The sequence below is a fragment of the Aphis gossypii genome, chromosome 2 (assembly GCF_020184175.1).
Source record: "Aphis gossypii isolate Hap1 chromosome 2, ASM2018417v2, whole genome shotgun sequence".
Classification (NCBI taxonomy): Eukaryota; Metazoa; Arthropoda; class Insecta; order Hemiptera; family Aphididae; genus Aphis; species Aphis gossypii.
The window spans coordinates 20,995,592-21,019,435 of record NC_065531.1 but is presented as its reverse complement, the minus strand read 5'-3'; the positions used below and the strand labels follow the sequence as shown (position 1 = coordinate 21,019,435).

Sequence of the window (23,844 nt, the reverse complement as noted above, 5' to 3'; positions counted from 1 at the left end):
ATAATATATTCTTTGACTTCACATACTACCTAATAATAGATTTCAAAGTATACGGGGATGATGGATCACATATAAATTTTCACTCCTAAAAAAGTATAATGCATGATATTCCAACTCTTTAAAAATAGTTTAAAATCAAAATAAAATGCATCTTTAGAATAATAATACCTATGCATTTATGTACCTATAGTATATTTTATAAGTTTGTTTTAAAATGCAATTTAATTTTAATTATAATATGTTCTTGCATATGGTATCCATAAAAAAAAGTTATTTTTTTTTTTATTAGAAATAAACAGCGAAACCATTGGCTGATATTTGAAAGTATTTACATAATATTGGTCATTTGTATACAAAAAATAGTTTTTATTCGATTTTTACACATAAATAATTACGTAATTTTTGTATCAAACAATCAAACAATTTACACATAATATTCATCAACCAGGTATTAACTTTATTAAATATAATTTGAAAATCTTAAACCATAAATAATTTATTTGAGCACTTAACATTTTTAAAACGCCTTATTATCATCATATTAAGAACTAAACTTAATTTATAATAAGATCATTTTACGAGTACGGTGATTTGTGACAGCTTTTAAATGTATTAGTAGCAACTAAACAATTCTAAATTGGATTGTCCCTAAGTGAGTTAAATGAACAAGTTTTTCATTCTTTTTCTATAATATTTTCTTTCATTTTTAGTAATAAACTATACATAATTTACTGCTTCAGAAAAGATTTTTTTAACAAAATTTAAATACATAAACTTTTACGTATTATTATTATTATTTTTTCTTACCTATTTTGAATATTTAATAGCTAATAGGTATATAATACCTAGCAATAATTATAGTAATATTTTTTTTAATTATAATCTTTATTAATCCTTTTATAAAATAAAATAAATATTCATTTTGATTCTATTTCTATTTACAACTACCCACTGATGTTAATAAGAGGAAAGAGGAAACATAGAAGTTGACTATTTAGAAAATGAAGCAATACCCTGACACAGGTGTTCTATTTTAGTTAACGTTTCGGTCTGACAGGTTTTTTTTTATTACATTTCGCTTCAGATTAAACTTTCGTATTTTTCAAAATGTCACATCTTTTGATCACATCCAAAAATATATACAGTATACACATTCATATGAAACATTTTAAAATGAAAACTACTAAAATATTTTGTTAAGTTTTGTGTTGACTATAAATGTCCTATTCTTGTTGATTTAATCGAATACTATTTTAATGAAATTAGTTTGTTTTTCAATAGTAGGTAAAAGCTTATCGACTTGATATGTATATAATGTTGTTTAGTATTTATTCACTTGTTGGTAATATTATGGGAAATAAATTTTAAAATTCATAGTCAAATCTTAAATGAATATTTGAAATAAAAATACTTTCATAGTAGGTATTATTGTTTATTGATAAGCATTAAATTTGTACATTATAGAATAAAATCATACAAATATTACATGCCAACTATAAATTATATCTAGGAAATAGAATTTTATATATTATATATTATAGTGTGCTCTGTATAAATAAAAATAGTGTAGTTTTCTCTCTATCTTGAAGTGAAATCGGTAAGGGGAACTGTTTAAATTTATAGCCGTCTCAGAACAACAGATATGTGTAGATGAAAAGAAAACAGTAAAGGAAGATACGAGGGCGGGGAAACAGAACGAGACAGAAAACGGGCAAATAGTACCCCGATGTGGAAGCTCCTATATTTACATGCATTGTATGTAAATTATCGATCAATGTCAAAGCGCTACGCAGCTTTCACAATCACAGCCAATATATACCCAATGGTGACCTGAAAAGGTAGGTACCCAAATACCAAACATGTCCAAGACGGAAAAGACTGAAAGACGAAAAAGAAGAAAGGGAAAAAATTTTATTTTTTTATTTTTAAACAATATTCAACTTTCAATCCGATGACTACAACTTACAAGACACTGCAGGTGTCACCGAGGGAAAAAACCGCGAAATCGTGACCCTCGTCTGTTCACGCTGATATAACGTGACGTTTTATGCTAGATAAACATGTCAAAAAAGCGCTTAATATTATTATAATATCCTACCTGAACAGTTTCTTTTTTTTTGTTTATATGTGGTCATTTGTCAGTTTTATGCAAAATAAAGTTTGCGGTTTGACCCAAAACTGTGTATAAAATATTTGAGAATAGCATCTATATAGTGGAAGATTGTCAGATATATCCATATATGCAAGAAAAAAAACTTTTAACTACTACCATGATTCGATAACTATAACGATGAATTCTACTTCTTTAGAATGATATATAATGTTTATACTACTTCTTAGTGATCAAAAGTTTTAGCTGAAATTATATAATACAATCCTACAGACATTTTATAAATGGAATTAACAGTTTAACAGTGTCCTAATAATTACACTTATAATTTAAAATAATGATATTCTTTTAGTAAACTATAATTTATGAAAATTAGTTTTTTAATTAAAAAAAGAAAAAAAATGAAAAATTTGAACTAAAATACAATAGTCCTGCTATCGAGACTTTAAAATTCACTTTAATACTAAAAAAAAAGTACCTAATAATAATAATAATTATAAATATTTATTTTTCTGTTTAAATATAAATTATTATAAAATAAATTCTTATGAAAATGGTACTTAGCAATATTACACGATATTTGCATATTTTTTTTAATAAAATTAATCATAACAGAAAGTGCGTTATAATAGTTATTTAAGTTTAACAAAACGTTTATAATATAAATAGTTAAAATTAGGTTTTTACGTGACTATCATTATTATATATAAAATAGACAATAAAAATAAACCCTAAAAACATGTTTTTATGTTACAAATGGTCTTGTTTGTAACTGTGTCAATATTCTTTAAAAAAAAAAAAAAAAAATCGCTGACAGTGCTGAATTTCTGAACACAATTGTAAAGCAAGTACTAGTCGTAGTGTATATATAATTTAATGGCCTTATTGATTTAAAACAGAAATATAAATCTATACTCTTCAAATACACAATTTATATATTAATTTTGTTGCGATTAATAAATTATTTCTTTTTTTTTTTTATCGATGCCCATTATCCGGTCAGTATATCACATAAATAGAATAACTCGGGAAACGTAGGTATAAAATAATACAATAATATAATAATATCAGGTATTGTGTTCTCGAACACAAATGTATACGTACACGAAAAAATTGTACCAATGTAGGCCTCAGGACAACAACAATAATAATATTAGAAACCACAATCTGGTGTCGTCCGAGTTTGTGTATAAAACAAACCGTGAATAATGATCTAATTTAAACAAATCAGCGTGATATTCAATAATAGCAATATAATAACCACAAGATGATGTTATTTTTGTTCATCTCTATGGAAACGTTGTACAGAGGAAATTAGATGGAAAAAAACACACGTAATAAAATCGATGTACATTTATATATGTATAGGTACAATATATCTCTACGTATAATAATATGAACTATAACATAACTATGAAGACGTATAATGCAAAATATAATATGGAACATTTTGTAATTAATTTCCTTTCGAGAACGGAGAATCTAAACAAATAATAGGAAACAAGATAACATATTATATTATGTAGAGATAAACAGACTGTCAAAACGGTTAAGTATCTACCGAAGACATTAATAAAAAAGGGCCAACATAAATAATACGTTTCAATATAAACTTTTAATCAATATGATGTACCTATTCTATCATATTATTATAATAATATCGTCTAGAAATGCATCGCTTAAAAATGATTTTTTTCATAAAAAAACAGTCGAATATTATAACTTAAAAAGTGTCCCGTTGAAACGTCATTCGCAGTTATTTCCAACACGACTTTATTGATGGGATTATCTTCACATATTATAAATCGTACCGACAAATTATCCGACTCTTTGCGACTGCCTTGATAACTTGCAATGACTACAAAATAAAACTGACAGTGACTATTCTAGTAGAACACCATAAATCATTGTGTATCAGCTTTTAAGATCAATTTGTAATTTTTTATGAAATAAATCACGTGATATGTGTAAAAATGTTTCTTTTTTTTTATACCTATATAAAATGAAAAAATAACGCATTTTTATTTACTGAAAGTAATATTACGTCGCTGTTCTGTCTTACAATATAATAACTATATAATATTATAGGTAGTTCGTAATATAATTTCTATTGTAAGACATATTTTTTTTTTTATAGATAGGTAGATATGATAATAATCTTTTTTATTGCATTTCATATTGAATATTGTTTTTGAGTCAGTAACGAACGAAAATATTTAACGTTAATATAATATTATTGATGATTTATCGAACTCGAAACGTTTTGTGCTTTTCCCTACAATATATATAATCTACGTAAAACGCTTCAACTCGTTTATGTTTTATACACGTCATTATTTATAAGTCATAATTATTATATATAGGTGGACTGCCGGCACTACTAACTATTGTTTATTATATTTTACAGAGTACCTACACGACGTTTCCGACAGCCGAACGTTTAAAAAACAAACATACCTATAATATTATTCGTATTGTTATTATATATTATTACCGAACACCAATATAAACACATAATCATATCACACCCAACCTATATAATATCATTAATATGTATATAGCTGCCATTACGACGAACGAGCGTCTTGACCTACTACACTACGGTAGGTATACCTCTTATACGTCTCATATTTGTATAATATTATTATTATGCCGTCGGGATGACGTGTCATCCGCGTTATTGTGTTATGAGTTATGTGACTTACGCGACAACGTGACGACGGGTATTGCACAATTTTACGCGCGTCGCCTCCGCTCGGAGCTTACGTCACGCGAGAGAGGAAAGTTTTTTCACATTTTTTTCGTTGTCGTACTCCTCTTAATTATCATTGTTATTATTGTAATTTTTTTTTTTTTTTCAGAAGGCCGTCAAAGCGTGTGCGACACGCTGAGCGCATTTCACGTGCGTGTGCGGACGTAACCGAATTCGTCGTCGTGTGCGTGGACGACGTACAATGAACTTTTCACACGACAATAGAGCCGTTTATTGTGTGCATTCTTCATGTATATATATAGCCGTCGTCGTACACAGTCGTTTCAATGACGCGTCTGCCTCTGCCGCGCGTGGACCACATCTCAACACGCGGACGATTCACTTTCTATTCCGTGGTTTTTGTTTTTTTTTTTCCTCGAAAAATATATATATCGTATCGTCATTACAATAATAATTGGCCGGTCGTCGTTACTTAAGCGGCGACACCCGTGATAATGGCCCCCCTAACAATAATAATTATCCGCGGTAGCACGTGTTTGATGTGTAGCAGTAGATACGAAAATAATAATATTATAAGTATGTATTATTATATATATAGTGACCACGCGGAGAAACCGCGTCCGGTAAGTATAATAATAATATATACGTCTCTAATCGGCATCTGACACCACCGCCGGGGCCGCCGCGATACGATGCCATCACGCGGAGTAAAAAATATAAGTACGTAAAATTAATAACGATTTTGCCACCGTCGCGACCTGTACTCTGGGAAACGGTTTTTAATTTTTTCCGTTCGTTTTATACTTATATTATTTTGTATTCTCGCGGTATGGAAAACGAATTGCCATAGCACCTAATATTATGACGTATTATCGACGGGAAATGTTACTATGTACGCGCATATATAATATATTATATAGACTATAACATAATATTATATGGGTACTTTGTCCTTGTGCGAAGAAATCGCTTGACGTTAATAATTTTATGACGTGTACTGCTGCGCCGTATATAAACGTAGATTTTTCAATCAATTTTTTTCTTTATAAATATGCTACGAGAAACGTATAGGTACCCAAAAACATAACGTTTTTTTTTTTTTTTAATCTTCGTCTATAATATAGTAAATAAATATTATTATTATTACTAGGTATTTATTTTTTTATTAAATATTTCACAGACGCCCATTAGCATATGTAAAAACATAATATTTGAATACTGTTTATGACATAAAGAACGATAATATAATAACACGCACTTTCGTGTTTTTACCGTTTAACGATGTCGTCTTTAATAAATTTGTACTTTAAAAAAATAAAAAAGCATTGCGATTATAGCGAAATGCTGAAATCAATTTACTATAGCCGTGAAAGTATCTCAATAATAAAATACTTAAATATAATGATATAAGCATTATAAAAACGTAATTCTTAAGTTCTTAAATTATACACTTGAACGATACGGTAGAATTAATATCTATGTCCATTTTAATGGTATTTTATACCATATTTTATAATTTTATACATGGGTGTAACTTATTTTTTTGTTAATAAAACCTTTTTTTTTTTTAATCGTCGTATGTTACATAATACTTAAAAAATTCGAATAAAAATAAATGTATCTTCATTTGTTTAGACAAATCTATGAAGGCACCTGCGCTTATAATATTATTTACTTATAAAGACAACACGTTTTTTAATAGAATAAAAACAAAATTGTATTTTTAATTTTAATTTTACACACTAATTTGTTTCCCAAGTGATTAAAGAATAAATCCGTTTTACGTTTTTAAACCGCGAGTAATAAAATAATACTATGTAACTGATTTGTAAGACATTTACTTATATTTACTTATGTGTTATCTTTAAATTATATAACCGTTATAATACCACTTTACACTTGTATCTACAATAGTATTATGATCTCTGTTAAACTTCAAAGTTTAAATGTCCATAAACATTCGTCAATCGTCGTCATATCTACCACGACGGATATAATATGATTGATGTGTTTTTTTTTTTTTTTTGAAAATGTAGGTAATACGATGATTATGTATTTTGGTTCTATTTTTGCGCACCGGGCACTGAAAGTTTACTTATCATTTTTAACCCATCGCTTCTAAATCTTATTTGTTCAGATAATCTGCGGTCGAATGAGTTTTCCATAATTGGTGTATTTTTATTTAATTTTTTTTATTGTTACCTTTTCTTGTCCAATTACGGAATATAACGAGCCCAAATAATACGGGTTAAGCTGTATACGAAACTTTATCAAAAACCTTCAGATAATGGTTAGTCCGGATCAGCTGTTCTGAGGAATTCATACGTTTTGACACGCTACGAGCAGGTCATTAGATACGGCGTTAACAACCGTCTTCTCAATCTAGTAACCTGAAAACTTTGGTCACTTACTTATGTTATTGTTGTTATTATTATTATTATATTGTTTTGTACCGAGGTATTGTATTTTACGTAGTTACTCAGTACTCACTGCTTATAGCGTCTAATTCAATGTGATTTGTCCCGCAGAATCGTTTTTTTAAGACTGTTAGTGGAGCAAACAGATAAACGCAAAAAAACTACAATGATTATTACAATTTTCATGGCTATTTAGTTGCGAATCGGATTATAAAAAAAATAAATACTTATTTGCTTTATCTATAATAATTGTGACACTGTGAAATAGATATTATTTTTGAAATATCTATTGTAAACATAATAAAAAAAGTATCGGATAAAATCAACTAAATTATATGATTATTAAATAATTTTATTACGACGAAAATATTTGAGATTTAAATAATTTGAAAAATAAATTAGGTAACGGATTACTTTAATAGTTATACTTAACTGTTATTTGGTATTACCTAAACATAAAACATTATTATGGCGGAAGTGGAATATAATATTATTCTACTGTCTACTGTCGAATAGTAAATACTAATATCATATTTTGCTTATAAAATGTTATATTATTTATTACCTATACCTTATAATTTTTAATAGTTATTATTTATTAATAATAGGTACTAGTAAATCTTATTATTTTTATATTAATTAATATAAGAAATGTATAATTGGGTAATATGATAAGATGTTTGATGAATTCCGTAGAAATTAAAATAATTATTAAATGATTTCAATGGTTTTGAGTTTCAACAGTTCTCTTACAGATTCGTGATATTAAAGATTATTAACATTAATTATAGTTAAATTACAGTCATTATACTTACACATATTATAATGATAGGATTGTATACATACCTATGTTAACTTAATCTAACTTAACCTATTAATTATCGTGTTATATGTTTTACTATATAGAGATAGAATCAAGAATGTTTATAAATGTTAATTCTTTAAATTGTGTTTATTTATTTTAAATTCATATTAAATAATACCATAAGTAATAACGATATTTTATGATTGTTATAGCAACGAAAAAGATTCACCGACTAATCGATTGAGAAATATAATATGTATTAAAACAAAAATATTCAACCTTTTTGATCTTCAACAACAGGTACAGCTTAATGCTATCTATAGAATGTAATTATGTTTTTGACTTTAAAACGTTAAAAATTAGAAATAAAGTAGGATATACACGAAGTAAAGAACCGTTTAGTAATTGTTTGATAGCGAATCGTGAATGCACTCCAATAAACGTATCTCGCTTGAAAGCATTGAAATCGTGTGACTGAAATACTGAACAAACAGGTTTTCAATTGCAATTTTATGCTGGCACAAGAAACCCTCCGGATGTCTTTTGCATCTTTTTAAGATTAGTAATAAAGTTGTTTTCATCAGATAACACATATGTGAGTGGAGGTATTGATTAGAAATTTTTTGTCAGCCAAAATCTATTCCCGTTCAGGTACGTCCAATCAATAAAAGTAGAAAACTAAAAACTATGTTTGTTTTAGATTTTTTGATAAAGAGATAAATAAATAAATATAAAAATATTATGATATATGTAATAAATATTTATCGTGTACTTATCTACAACAACACTATCATAACAATATTTAATAAAGGGATTATAGATGATTGTTTAAAAAATAACAAAATAAAAACAGTGGTAAAAATAGATAGGTCAACTCGTTTTCACGGATTTTATAATAATAGTTTGAACGAAAAAAACCTACAATGTTATAGGTACTGTTTTTTTTTCAAGTTTCTGATGATAAAGTGTAAATTTCACCATGATTTTCTATGAACAGATTCAGTTATACAAGGTCACAGTTATTACATCCGACAACACATATAATGTTTATCTACAAAAAAAAAAAAGAAAAACGGTATACGTATATTAATTTGCGAATAATATTTTCAAAGTGCTCGCGTTTTTATACCTATACTTTTACGAATAGTATATAATATTATAATATGTTGTCTGCATATTATTTTACACATTAAATTATTTTCTTATTTTGACCCTAAAAGCGAAATTTCTGATTTTTTTAAGATATAAAATATCCGTTTACAGTAGGTAATTATTATTATCAATAATTCTTAATAAAAATATCTAATAATAATAACAAAGAATATTTGCAAACTCTATTACATTGTATTTTCGTTATATTATTATCTCCGATGACGTTCGGTCATTTGGCCCGTTTCTGTCACTTTCAATTCAACACACGAGCTCCATTTATCTCATGCCGTTCTCAACACGAATCGTTTCTACGATCGCGCGGTCATTCTAGTTAGGAGTGTATATAGGTACCTACAACTGCCGATGATAGTAACCGGTAATCTGGTATATAAGTGTGTGAGTGCGTATGCGGACATATGTGTTAGAGAGCGTGTGCTCGTGAGTGTGCAGAACGTTCCCCCCCGAGGGTTTGGTCGTTAAAATTCCACAAATTACACCCTGCGGCCCTGTGCCTTATTCGCGATTATCTTTCTTTTTTTTTTTTATCGTAATTAAATTAAACCCGGTCGGAGCGCAGTAGTTTTTTCTCTCCGCGTTTTAGGGGGCCACAACCGTCCGGAGCCCACAGCAATCTTTTATTTTGTAATTTTTATTTTTTACGCATAATATTCCGACGTTCTTTTACTCCCCGAAACTGCGCCTCGGCGGTTCGCGACCGTTGCAGGCCAAACAAAAGCGCGTTTCCTGCGGAACGCTTTTATCATATTATTACCTATTACTGTCTACTAACCTACCTACCTATATCATAATAATATCATCTCACCGGCGACGTCCGTAATAGTTATACTTACACGTGACAATTATTATTATAGCGCGCAGGTAGCTATATCGTTAGGTTCTCAGTGAACTATCAGATCGTCATCGGTGTTGGCATTGAGCAGTTAGATCGGTGCTGAGTGCCGGGCAAGATCATATAATAATATTATTTGTACAAGCCAATTCGGTTTCTGTAGCGTTCGAGAACGGTACTCGTCGGTAGACTGTTATTATTACAAAAATAATTGTGTCTGCGATGGGTTTAATGAGATAGGTAGGTACGTCGGATAAGTCTTGTATAATGACACGAAAATATCGGTGGAAATCGGTCAACCACGATTGTATCACAAATTGTTACTTCCTAACCGCAGTAACTGGTTGAACTCTGTTTCAATATCCTGACGAATTTAAATGTATAATGTTTTAACGGATCTATGTATATTCTTCTCCATTTCAAAACATGCGTTTGTATATTTTATAAGCAAACGCGATTGTAGCTAGATACAGTCATAATTTATTTGACGAATGGGTCAAATTTGTTTTTCTTTTAAAATATTCTTATCTTAAAAAACACTTTTGATAACTATCTTATATAATCATTATAAAAACAATTTGTTAATGTACATCATACACCCCCGTTGGTAAAATGCCAAAGTTTTGTTGCGTAGTTATTACAGTAGATAAGCATTTTTTTTTTTAATAAAAATGAAGATATATACTTTAGTCGCATGTTGATATTTTTCTTCGATGTTTCTTTTTTTTACGACTCAAAACTCGTCATACGCGGGAATACAGAACACAGAGCGAAAAAACAAACAAAAGTTTGGCAAAGATAAAAATAATGACATTTTTTTATATACAATAATTATTATATACATATCGTTTTCCTCGTACAGTTACACTCGATGTGTACTTTCATAAAATTCGAGTTCTGTTCGCGTTTACAGGTGTCGCGCGCGCTAATAAATTTGTTTAATTAGGCGTGCAGTTATATAAGATTAATAACCTCAGTCTTTCAAAACGATGTTTTAATAAAACGACGAAATAACTGCGATAATAGGTCGTGTGGCGGAAGATGGACTGAAGCGGGTATCATAATATACATTTGTACGTTTCACGCGATAATCGTACGTAGTTATTTACTGTTGCGGCTGAGCGCGGGTTTGCGCATTAAAAAACCGAACGTCTAATTTTCTCGTAAATCCGTCGTCGAGACGGCTATTATTATTATTATTATTATATCGTACAGCCGGTGCAGCTACTATACGAAGATATTTGTGTATGAGCGCGAAAATGATACGACCTGCACAGATGATCGTCCATACGCGGAGACATCATGTGACATCCGGCTTACAAACACGTCTCCGGTGTTAATTAAAATCGTTATACATATTATATATATTGTACGCACCGTGCACACACTGAGTGCAGGATATAATGTGCACGTCGGTAGAGTGTTGTATGTAGGACGTTAATTTTCCCATCTTCTACTTAATTATTGTTATATACGTCGTATAATATATATATATTTATATACACGTTATATTATGATATTATTATTACTCGGAAAAACAATAAGAGCGAGTACATCATCGTGTTGTCTGCGCAGAGTTATTAGAGCCAAACATATATTATATACATTATTAACGCGTTAATACACGTATAATGTAAACGTGTATAGGTACACGAGTCAACCGCGGGATCAGGTGAAAGTGTTCGCTTCAAAAGCTCGCAAACAATCGCTTATAATTCGTTTTAAAAGAAATTTATGGAAAATACTAGAAAACATTAGTGCGAAAATGGTTGTTAATACGCACATATTCATCTATACAGTTCGTATTTCGTACATGCCTTAATGAACCTATAGTATGCGAGCCGTACACAGTCTCCTCTTATCGGCTAAAATTATACCTATTTATTTATCGTGCAGTTAAAAAAGTTTCGTAACAACACAAAACTGCATCAAAATATATTTTACGAATAATATACAATAACGCTTAAGCTGGATTATCCTATTCGATTTTTAAAATACTTAATACATTAATACGGTTAATTATAATATATTATACTAAATATTTCAAATATATTAAATAGATTTATGTGACTAATGTTGGCATACGATACTGTGGTTGTGTTAAAATCAACACAGTTAATATTCAAAATTGTATTTAATATTAAATTAGACTTCAATAGTATAACCATAAAATCATATACCAACGTGGCTAAACAACGCGTGTGTGATTACCACAAACATTTCGTATTCTTAATGCATCATAATAATATGTGGAAATAAATGCCGTAACACAATATAACATATATTTATTGTTTATCTTACCTACTGTAAATATCAATTATATGCCGTAAAAATAAAATAAAAAATAATGTATTATACGTCGTAGTCAGGTTATATGTGATATTATTTATATGTAAGTTCAGAGAGTTTAACACGGAATTCGTGTTTGGGTGAAAATCAATATTTGGCAGTGGACATTGCCATTACCCCGTAGGTACACCTATATAATTATTATGATTTGCAGAATCTCTTTGAATACCCAATAAAAACCATCACACACCAGACGCCCAGTCGTTTTCTAGGACACTGTAATAATCATATTATTTTGTTTGGTTGTTAGCATATATGTACATATTATTATGTATAATAAAACTCACACGCAAACATAAATTTGAGCATAAATCGTTATCTGAATGATTTCAATGGTCACAGTCGTGTCCGTGTTTGCACGAATCTGTTTCTCGTATATATATATATATATATTATTATACTTATAGTCAGACATAGCCGCGTGTACTATATAGGTACATGTATTTATTTATTTTATTTATATGTGCGTAGTTTTTAATTTTATTGGCCGTTCAAACCAAGTCCAAAAGCGTCGAAATGGCAATAAAAACCGTACATAGAATATATAAAGGATTTATAAGAGCGAAAAAACAAAACAGATAAATTGCGGTGAACGTATATATTCCGGATATAGCGACCGTATCCCCTTTAAGTCCTCTATATACGAATACTTTTTTCGAACCCCGCGGGAAATTCGATTTACAAATCCCCACTAGATACAATGTTACATTCAATCTCTATACGCGAGGTTCCATTTGAGTGATTCGGTTAACCGTCCAGTATAAAATGCCGTAAGACTGATGAATGATTCGGAAAAAAGTATAACGTCGATAATATATATATTATATTATATGTAAACATGAATATGAAGGTTAGTTAGACTAGTGAGAGTAATACGGGAAAGCTCTACTTTGGTCGTTATTTAAAAGACAAACGAATGTAATCATAACTAATTTGTGACACTTTTACTTTATAAACATACATTATGTACGAGAAACCACGACATTTCGCCATTGATATGATAATATATTTTTACCGAAAATTATCATCGAATTCTTACTGTTATACCTGCGATTCTGGTCGAAATGTTTGAAAAAATTATTTAGGAAATTTTTCATACGTTCAATATAATATATTAACATATTTTATTAGTGTCATTATTATTTTTATAATTTAATGGTCCGAATAAAGGATTTCATCCCGCTCAATAATCAAAATATATTTTAATCTCAAAATCCGGAATCTATAGACTGCTGAAGAATAATTTATGCGTGTACTGTAATTATTAATAGTAATATGACAAAATTTTGTAAGCTATGTATTATGTGTGTATAGTTGTAGGTACAAAAATATAATAAAATAATTCCACGGATTAGTACCTATATTTATTTTCAATTAAACACATTAAAAACTATGATTATACCTAATGCAGTATTTATTTTGCTAATAATCGATGTTGATGCTTGATATTATAATATCAAATTATAATATATGTTTAAGTATTATTAAATCATATGAATTACATGATGCGTACTGGTGTGTATAATAGGGGATTGTAGGTTTCTTTTTTTTTCTACTTAAAATCAAAATAAATTATTAGGCATGTAAATGTACATACGTGTTTTTCATCATGTTATTATAGCACACAAGATGAATTATACATTTATAATGATCTGTTATTATAATACTTGTTCTAAATCACACAACGATGATTATCGACAAAACAAATAGTAATCATTCCGTTTATTGAACTTATTTTTCAAACACGCTTATAGTAATTATACTTTTCGAATATCTGGTTTAAGACAATTAAACACGTTATAATATAATATATTCATATCAGTTTTCAAACGATAATCGAAATATCATCATGTAGATAATTATATATATTATTTTAATACATAAACTGATGAAATATTCTTACTAATAACTTTTTTTTTTATGAGGCCGAATTCTCCTACATTAATTTATTGTTTAAATATTAATTAATCGATATGTATTATTATGTACCTAAAGTACCTAAAGCTAAATAAATAGTAATAAATCACATTTTTTTAAATATTGCTCGGGAAGAAAAAACCAGTTTTGGGGTTCAGCAGACTATATTTTAATAGAAATTAAAAGTTACAGTTTCAAGGGCACGTCGAAATATTAATTCATAAAAAATAAAAAAGATTTTAATCAGACCGGTTGGCCGTCCAACAACTGCTGGTTTTCTCATGCGAAAGTAAAATAGGAAAGTAATTAAAATAATAAAGTAATAAAAAACATAAATATCCGTTTATACCGGTCACCCTAAAATTTTAGACGTTTTATGAGTAGTTGATTAAATTTTTTTTTTCTGTGTATGTGTCTGTGTACTAACATTTATGGTCTTGTTAATCTAGGTTAGACACGGTCCGAGTAAAATAAATTGGAAGGTGACTAATTAATAGTAGGTACATTTCACTAAACGCCAAGAGGAGACATAGATTTTCGCCAACCTGGATAATTATTGTTGATTAATTTCATTGTGTTTGCCTAGAATCACGATACAAGCAAATCAGATTTTTTTTTCTTTTTTCTTTTAATTTTCTGTTAATTATCACACCGATTATTCTAATAAAATAATAACTTCATTACGGCAATTTATCGATTAAGCGATTGTTGGCTTTTAAGTAAATGCTCAGCTCGCATCAGTCACTAAATTTTGGCAGTACAAAATATATTATTACACATTCCAAAATATTATTATTACGTCGACGCCAAGCGTGTGTTAAATTAAAACCGTAAAGAAATTAAATAATTTAACTATTCGTTAAATAAAATAAATTACATTTTTATAACCGTTCGATTGTTTAAATTATATTATTTTGATTCATAATATACGTTAAGTTTGTAGATTCTATTATTATTAAATAAATTTTTCGAAATTAATGTCGTCTAAACTCAGTCTCTTTAGCGCTCGAATACGGTATATAATAGTTCCATTATTTACTTGACGAAATATGGGATATTATTATGTGTTTCAAAATCTCTCAGATTGAACAGGAATTCAATTATCTCCTTACAGCGTTCACTATGGGTATACTTGGAATACGGACGTGTAATCGAAACAACCGCACGTTACCGTATATTTTTGTGATAAGCGTAAGCCGATGGATTGCACGTAAACGTATTTTATGGTAATTTTTTCAAATAATAAAAGTCAGTCGACTATTCGATACAGAAATAATAACGACAGTTTTATGGTTCTGTATTAACATAGAAACAATCTTGGTAAACATATTTACCTAGGTAATAAACGAAATTGGTACTTAACTCGGTACGACTTACAATATTATAATGTGCTTACAACACACACACACACACACACAGACGTAAATCAAACACGCGTTTAATGATATTGTACCATAATAATATATAGGTAAATGGGTACATAATAATAATATAGTCGTAGAGTTGTATTGTTATAGTAAGTCATATCCTGCTGCATGCGGCGAATCGCGTTTTTCACGTTTAATGTTTATGTATCAATACATATTAGGTTTTGATTACTGGTCTTGCGAACTGTATACACTGTATATAATATTATTAAGTCGTATAAATATAATAATAATAATAATAATAATATCGGTTCACTGCGACCGACAATATAATATAATAATAATAATATGATGTTAGCGGTCACGATCGTTATATTTTCGCAACAAATAAGGTGATAAAAACATGATATCTCGGAGAAAATTGTTTATTCGTTTTTATTTTATTTTATACACGTCCCATACAGTGTCATAATACGTATCACGGTATCCTATTATAACAGTAGCAAAACGATATTATTCTAACACGTTGAACGTCGACGGAGGCATGCACCGTCGTCGTACGGTGCACCGGCGCGGCGGCATGGCCATAAAACTATAACCGCGACTTTATCGCTTTCTTAATACGTACGATGCATATTTTTTGCTCGCAAGTTCTACGAACAATAATTTTTCGACTTCACTGGATATCCGTATCGACGGAACTGTATATACGGTAAATCCATTGTTAAGCTTTTTATATTTTAAAGCCGGTACGTTATTAACATAATAATAACAATAATAATTAATACTTATTATTATCGAGACGAGTAATATTTTTCAAACTGTTCGTTGTGAATTTTTAAATTTATTATTTCATAGTATATCGTGTTATAATACAATATCAAACGCACGGAAATCTAATTATTTACAACAGCGCGTTTTTGAAGTTTTGGGTAAAATAAATTAAAATATATGTTCTACACGTATACTGCAACGGTGGTTGAACACAGTACACTATATTGGATCCATGTTACAGTAAAAGTGCACTTTGTTTTATCACAGTAGATAGAGGTGGTTTTATTAGTTAAAACTACAATGGGTAATTAACAGTTTTTTATTATTGAATTATTAAATACACGTCCCGCACAAATATAAATAAGGTACACATTATAAACTATTCATCGCAACACAATGCACTTTTCTAATATGTATTCTCTTGTACACCTCGTTAAATAGAAAATCTTTATGCCTCGATTTGCTTTGATTCACAAAGTACACCTTAATCACGGATGCATTCGGTATATTATGCAACAATAGAATTTCACCCATCGTCCGTGTATTTTACATATGTTGTTGGTACTATTAGCATGTACCACCAGGTGCAACGTTTATGGTTCAATGATTATTATGTTTTCCAACGCGGGAAGTCTGCTACAGAAGTCACGTCGAAAAATTATACAAACATATTCTTCGAACTTGGAATATTATTACCTACTTTATGAAACACAATAATATATATGTATTAATGTTTTATTAAAACAAACGCGTGTGTAACGATTGTGAACGAGCGGACATCATTTTAGAGCAGTGAGTGTATAATAGAAAATAACGTATAAGATATATCATAAAGTAATCAGCTCACCTCAGTATTGAAACACATAATATGACTTTCTGAGATATTTTAATAAATTGACGTACGACTAATGTAATGCATTTCATAGTACGATTAAAATGTATGCTGTCATAATTGTTATTACAATCAATCTTTAAAGCTATATAATTGGATATTCGGTTCGACAGATTTTAATATGTCGACGACGTGATGAAATGTATTTGAATAAAACTCGTAGGCTTAAAGATTGCTTATAGGCAGTTTAATAAATTTGAGTATATAGTATTAACTATTAAGCCGGAGAACGTAAATATTATTTATTTTTTACAACCGTGAGAATGGTTGGAGCAAACAGTTATTTTTTTATGTTATTATTTGTGTAATTAGATAAATGCTGTTCTTAGATTTAACAAGTGACTTATGGCCATCGCTCAAAGCGCTGTTATTATAATATTGTGAATAGGTAATTTTAATAATTTCATTTTATAAGACTACTACAACAATATTTAAAAGAAAGTATGATTTTATGAACTCATAAGTATTATTTTTTTCTATGATAATGATATATCATATACGTCCATGTTCATCTACGATGTAGCCATTGGGTCCTTACTATATAAGCATAAAATGCTATTTGTTTATGACTTTCTCGCTAATAAATTATCAGATTTTACTACACAGACCCAACATTTATAACTTAATTTAAGTAAATAGTATTTTTTTTTTATATACACATATAAATATATCTTATAATATAGCAATTGCAGTTATTTAAGTACGATTAAAAATAATAACAGTTATTAAATAAATATACTGTTGACTTTTAAGAAAAACCACGCTGAATGAGTGTGTATTTAAGTCAATGGAGTAGAATACTCCCTTACACATACAATACTCAAGTGTTAATAGCACTAAAGCCCATATAGTTTGTGACCGAGATGTCCGTAAAATGGACATATCCTAAAAAGGTGTCGTTGGAAGTCGCCTAAAATAAATTACGCCTCCCTACGAGAGGAAAAAAAAATTCTCCGACCAATTTTACCAATTACAGAAATCACGGCGGCAGTTGTTTTGGGGCCATCTTTGCCATTTCTGGAGCCGTTTAAACACGACAATCCTGTCTAGCTAGAGAGCGCACGGTTGTCGGCTTTTTCAATCATACGACACACGTACAGTATATTTCTTCTTACTGTTTTTTTTTTTTTTATTCTCCTGACCATACAACAAAAACCGGTTGATCGTTTTTTTTTCCTTCTTTATTTTTTTTTCCGTATCCCTCTATCCAGTCAATTTGACGTATCTATTATCATTGACCCACACGACTTATCATTATTTCAAGTACCTTTATTGCGAATATAATATATAGTAAAAACCGTTTTACATTTTTCGAATGTTTTATTCATGCAATAAAATGGTGATTTAAAAATCGTTAAAAACTATCAAACAAAGTAAATGCTATAACACAATGTCAGTATGTATATGTAGGTACATCATACATTAAAGAATATATATGTTATGTACATACATTATTAAAATTTTACTGGAAAAATATTTATATTTCGATATTATAGGTAGTAGGTCAGTATAAATGTATAATACATAGTAGTGTATATTTTATATTTTATTAAATTTTATGTGTACTTCCTTAATTATTAATCCAATTTTTCATTATAATTAACGATAATAATAATAGATTTAAAATATATAATTATAACTGATGTACATTATATATCATACTTGCAAAGTTTTTGACAAATATCATAATATTATACATTATACACTAATGCACTTCAACTAAAATTATTTATAAGGAACATTATAAGATTTTTATTTTACAGAGACTTTAATAGTCGCACACATAATATTATCAAATATTCCTTATGGAAAAATATTTATTTCGACCATTAAATTGCACATTATTTATTTTTTTTTTTATAAAATAATATATTTTAGAGGAACTACTTAGTTAAAATTCAAGCAATTACACAACTATTTTTGATTTTTTTTTTTAAGTACATATAATTATAATTTGAAACAAATGGCTTTATCAAAATTTTCGACTATGAGGAAAAATTATAATTTAAGTAATACGATGTTAAAACGCCAAATATTTGCAGAAAACATAAAATGTTTTCAAATAAATAAAATATACGATAACATTATCAGCTACTTACTATATATGATATTATAATTTAACAATAATAATATTTTAATATGTACCTGATTTTCGTTTAGTTTTTCAATAACTATTCATTGACTTGGCACGCCCGGTATCCCCGGCCTGCATAGTCCGCGCTGAAGGAATCGCGATATCATTAAAACAAACGAATACATGCAAATATCAATTCGTCGGATGAGAGAATAATAACAATAATAATGAAAATTATAAACTATATTTTATCGACCGTCGTCGGCAAAATGGTATATTGTACACCACAACACACTCGCTGCACTCGAACACACGCGATTCAATCAACGATCATTATCGGACAACTAGCAATATACACGCGTAACGTAACTCGCATAGTAATGAAATCGAAATCGAACCGTCGACTTATAAATTATTGTTATTATTAGTACGATCGCAATAGGTATGATACATCGACGTGTACTATTTTTTATTTTTATTATTTTATTTATATGATTGTATATTATTTATTATTATTATTTTTTTTTTTATCTGGTCAGTGCGTGTAGCGGTCGGGCAAACGGAACGCGGGTGACTGCCGGTATTCGCGGCGTTCGAGACGAGCACGTGGCTTTGACAGACGGATCCTTGCCGCCTCCGTTGCGATTGTTGCAATCGGAGGGGAACCGTAGGAGTGGGTCATATTATTATTATTATTATACGTTCTAAAATAATGTTATTACTTATGCCACACCAGAGCACGGCAGGAGAATTATTATTACTATTATTATTCATCGGTACGTTTTACATTTTAATACACGCACCGATAAGTGTTTACATTGTGTTCTATACGCTTATATATCGAAATAATATACATAAGTATACAATTATTATCATGCACGACACTTCATTATATTATATATATGTTCTATAGCCGGGATTAATATCGCCACTTTTCGTTTGGTTCACTCCGGTCGGTTTACAAATAATATTGTTAAAATTCCCAAAAACTTTAGATTTTTTTCTGCAATAAATTCGAAATAGATATGCATTCGATTCTTTCGAATATATATTATATTATTGTTAATTTATTAAGTAGTTCATCTCTAAATAGTTGATAAATTACAGAATAATTGAAAAGTGTTTTTGTCCATTCAATGTATATTGGATTTTCTTTGTATTCCAATAATTCGTTTTTAAGATTATATTTTTCTTATTTGTTAATGGATCGTTGAAAATATATTAATTTATGAATTATTTGTCTGATTAGAAATGTTTTGAAGGATCTCGGAAATTTTTCGTTAGTGATCTTTCACTTGTTATTATTCGGAATTTTTTATAAAAAATTATTTCTTTATAATATTTATTTATAAAACTATTTATTATTATCTGACCTTATGATGAATAGGTTTACTTCATAATATTATCTAGTAACTGGATTTTTCTAACGTATACAATAAATTTTAGAATTTTATTGGAGTTATTAATTTAGTAAGCATTACAAGTTTTTATTAAGTTATAATTTTTAAGTGATTAAATGCATTTGTTTAGAGGGTCAGCTGGGACATTAAGGGTTCGCTATTAAAGTTTGTCCAGGTTATACAATAAATAAAGCTTTATATTTCCAACCAAATTATTACTATTGTTTTTTTTTTTTAGTGATCATAAATTCTATATTTATCAATTATATTTTATTAAACAACTACTCTACGTAGTACAGAAATTACCAATTATGTGGGAAATACACACACAATAGCGAGGTAGTTGTTTTTGAATTTGAATGAGTAAAAATATTTTTGTACTTTTATCATAGAAAAACCTTATAAAAACAAAAAATCCCTTTGATCTCAAATCTAAATAATTTACATACGTATAATATCTAATATAATATTATTATAGTACAGTTGAGATATTATATTCAATATTAAAATTTACATAAATATTTTAAGTTTTAATAAGTGATGAATAATAATTATTTTCTAATCTTACTAATTTTAAATATTAAAACTAAATTTTAATAATTTGTGATTAAGATAATGCATGCATAAATACAGTTAGAGGTATAAACAAATTTTAAGTTCCGTTATCAAATAATATGTCACCCATTAAAATGTATATGATTACTTACCATGAAGCTGATGTTATGACGTTCAATAAAAATACTAAAAAAATTAAAATATAAAAATTAATGTGAAAATAATGTTTATTTTACAAGTCACTAAAATTTAATCATTTAAATTGGTTTTTAATGTGATTTTATTTATGTTATCAGACGATCATGAATATAATAATAATTGTAATTTGTTTAACGGCTATCGTGCGTTTATATAAGTGTATATAGGTTCGATAGGTATAAGAAAGTTGTTACCATACAAGCACTAATAATATAATGTTCTGTGTAGTTTTATTCATAAAATAAAAAATAATATATTATTTATACGTGCCTATATATAGTTATATCATGATATGAATCCAAACTCGGAATAAAAATAAAAATAACATGTACACGTAATGCGCAAAATCATAATACATTGTAAAGAATTTAATATTTTCCATTTCGTAAATTGCAAAAATTGATATATTTTGAAATTACAAAATAATTATCATAATAGGGGTCTAAAATTTTAAGAAATTTAGCTCTTGTATACCTACTAAAACAATAGTCATAATATGGTATTACGGTAACTATATCGATTATCATTTAAAGTAACAGTGTCGTCTAATAATATTATTTTCTAGGAATACAATTTAATTACTTTTAAATTTTATTGTTACTCGTAACAAGCCGTAAATAATGACTATGGACCTATAATTAAATACACGAATTAATGGATTTACGATCGAAAGAAGGATACGATTTTCATACGGTAAAGTTTGGTTAATTCTACGCTACTTTTATATTAATTAAACCGCGTGATCGGTACATTCGGTAGCTAATAGCTATTCAGATTCGGTGAAACAGACGATTGCAATTATGACGATATCTGTGCGTGTTTCTTTATCTTTTTAAGCCAGCTACCTATCGCGTGTAACTTATATACATATTATGGGACATTCAATACACACATGGCTTAAACTCGGTTATATTGAAATTAAAATCAATAAATTTTACGGGCTATATTATGTTATTGAGTATAATAGTTAATACGGCACAGCTGTGGTTGGAGCCACGGCAAATGTCAATGGCCTGTAAACAACAACAGCAGCAGGTAAAGAGCGACTTTGACCTTAAAACTACAACCTCATAATATATTACACATACATAATACATATATATATATATATATATATATAGGATATACATATTATATTCAGGAAGTTGTCCTGGTTAGCAATAAATTACGTCACCTTCCGAACATGGCACGTAAATTAGTGTCAAAGTTGAGCTATCGATGTGTGCTGTTATGACTTATTAAGCGAACGATGCACTGAAACTCGCACCATACCGATTATCCAATATTTAACATGATTAATCGATCATAAAGCGATGTATACGTATATAGTTATGATCGACTATAACGTCAGATATGTCATACGGTAATGTGATCGGACAAATAACGCGAAGTTTATCAGACGTGCAAATAATAATATTATCGTTATTACACCAATAATATAGAAACGTCTAAAACAATAATAATATTATTCTAACACGCGTGCAAGTGTGCTGTATAATATTATAATAATATATTCCGCAACTGTATTTGCAATTAATTATTCAAAACGAATTAGGTTCGCCCGGTATCGCCAAATCGCTGTACTATTATAATATATAGGTAGTGTTGTTATTATTATCATTACTAAATTGTTTACTATTTAAGTAGGACGTATCGTCCGAATTTTGACCACTTAGCTGATTTAAGAACGTTCAAAATCGGATTTTACCAGTCCGTTCGCGAAATAATGCACTCGCGGGTATTCAACCGGTGCTTGTTTAAACGCGAGAAAAACGATTCCTACGAATCGTGTATGATCATAATACTATTATGGTCACCCTCGAGATTATCGCATTCGGATCTGTATCGTTGATTTCCGATCGTTTCAAATCCAGCACTATTTTTCTTATTAGGACACTGTGGCTGTATAGCATCCGGTCTTACAAAAACATCCAACCTAGATACAAACACAAATTACGTTTTATTTTCGTCTGCAGGATCGTTAAAGAAAAAAACCACAGGCCATAATGTCTGCAAACGGAAAACTATATATCTGCCGCTGCTTATATATTAACGATCGCGGTTTTTCAGAGTTCTTCGCGTCCAATATGCCTAATAAACGCAAGTACCTAGTTGTTACACATTATATTATCATCACGCTGTACAAATATACGATTTATCTAAATCCTTTCTCTGTGATTGTAATTATACAGCGCCGCCAATGGGACATCGTTATTATATTACTTGCTAATGGATATAATATATGTAATATGAGAAAATAAAATCATGTAG

The 23,844-nt window shown here is 28.9% G+C and overlaps 1 protein-coding gene across 1 annotated transcript in view; it reads right to left on the bottom strand.

Moving 5' to 3' along the window:
• LOC114131044 (serine proteinase stubble) overlaps positions 1-20,010 on the bottom strand; it is a 31,897-nt gene extending 11,887 nt beyond the window's left edge. The window contains exon 1 of the mRNA XM_050200900.1: positions 19,492-20,010. The gene's annotated coding sequence lies outside the window, so the exon portion shown is untranslated. The remainder of the gene's footprint in view (positions 1-19,491) is intronic.
• Between the last annotated feature and the right edge of the window lie 3,834 nt (positions 20,011-23,844).